The sequence below is a fragment of the Tamandua tetradactyla genome, chromosome 8 (assembly GCF_023851605.1).
Source record: "Tamandua tetradactyla isolate mTamTet1 chromosome 8, mTamTet1.pri, whole genome shotgun sequence".
NCBI classification, from domain to species: domain Eukaryota; kingdom Metazoa; phylum Chordata; class Mammalia; order Pilosa; family Myrmecophagidae; genus Tamandua; species Tamandua tetradactyla.
Window position 1 is genome coordinate 34,913,542 of NC_135334.1, and position 1,783 is coordinate 34,915,324.

At 40.2% G+C, this 1,783-nt stretch overlaps 1 pseudogene; it reads right to left on the reverse strand.

Moving 5' to 3' along the window:
• Nucleotides 1–262: 262 nt before the first annotated feature.
• LOC143643335 (riboflavin kinase pseudogene) lies at nt 263–987 on the reverse strand (annotated as a pseudogene).
• Between the last annotated feature and the right edge of the window lie 796 nt (nt 988–1,783).

Genomic DNA, 1,783 nt, shown 5'->3' on the forward strand with positions numbered 1-1,783 from the left:
TATGTTCTACAAGTACCTACTTACATACTGGTATTTTAAGAATCATGCCTCATCTCAAACTTTTTACCCATTATATATACGTTGTTGTTTTGCATGGGCAGGCACTGGGAATAGAACCCGGGTCTCCATCATGGCAGGCAAGAACTCTGCCTGCTGAGCCACTGTGGCCCACACTTATTATATATATGTTTTATCTTCAACATAAGAAACTTAAGACCTTCCTAAGTGGTACATTTTAGGATGCTTTTGGGTTTTTAATTAACATATTACATAAAAACAATCCTGAATTTTACATGAAATCTTTTTATTACTGTGGCATGATGGCTTTAATTTAACAGCTGAAGCATAAATATAGTAATTACATTGTACTGTTTAAACTAATTCATAGCTACAGGAAAATGATTGATTTTGAAAATATCACCAACATGAGACTATGTAGTTATGAGCAGTGAAATACAAGAAAACAGTGAATGAATAAATAAGATGTTTTCTCAGCAGTGGCCATTCATTATTTTGCTATTAGGAACATGGAAGAAAGTGTCTTCTTTTACTTTCAAGTGTTCTGGTAATTCTAGTCGTTTCTTAGCTTCTTCAATATCACCCTGAATTGCTGAAATAAGTGATTCTAAAGAATCAAAGTTCTTTTCTGGTCTGAGGTAACCAGTGATAGCCACATTGAGCATTTCTCCATAGAAGTCCTCCTTAAAGGTATGTATGATGTGAGTTTCCATGGACTTTTTCGTATTCTTGTAGTATGGGTTCCATCCTATGCTCACCACCATCTTATGGACATTTCCACTTCCAACACGGGCCCAACCATAATAAATGCCAGTGGAGAGATCAGTTGGAAGATTATCGACTACTTGTTCAGGAAAGTTAGCAGTAGGGATGCCCAGCTGCTTGGAGCCGCGACCGAAGCCCCGCACAACCTGGCCACGACAGAAATAGGGTAGGTGCCTCATGACGCCACCCACTTGCGGGGCGGGGTGCGGCCCAGTCTGCGCCTCCGGCGGAGTCGCCGTCTAGGCGGTGCCCGGAGCCTCCCGAACCCGCCAGAAGACACGGAAGGGAGCTCGGCCACTCGCGCGCACAACTGGCCGCGTGGCTACGACCAGGCGCCGCGGCGGGTCCCTCACGGCGCTGACCCAGCGGAAGCTACCGGGTGCTCGAAAGGTTGCGTCTCTAAGGAGTTTTTAATATTAAGCTTATAACCAGTCATCTTGCTGAATTTCTCCATTATTTAAAAAATACGCTCTCAAATTACGTCTCTTAGTTACACAATTGTTTCATAAATAAGTGCCATTTTTTTCTCCTCTTTTTCAATTATTTGGCTAATTGTGCCTTAATATCTCAAAAAATATATCAAAAAAATAGAGTCCATAGTAGGTGTTTCAATCTTGTGCCCAATTCCCATGAGAATGCCTTTATTGCCCCAATATTAAGCAGGGTTATAGCTTTTGTTTTTTTTATAGACATACATTATATATTCACACACTATGTACTCATCCAGAGTGTACAGTCAGTGGCTTACAATATCATCATATAGCTGTGCATTTATCATCACAATCGACTTTTTCTATAGCTTTTGTTTTAAGGTAACCCGATAGTTAAGAAAACAAATTTTAGAGCCAGACTGGGTTCAAATCCCAGGTCCAGCACTTACTAGCTGCTTGACTTTGGGCAATAATTTAAGCACTCTCTGCCTCAGTTTCCTCATCTATAAAACAAGGATAATAATAATAATGATAATGGTAAAAGTATAGTATTCAATATAATAACATAA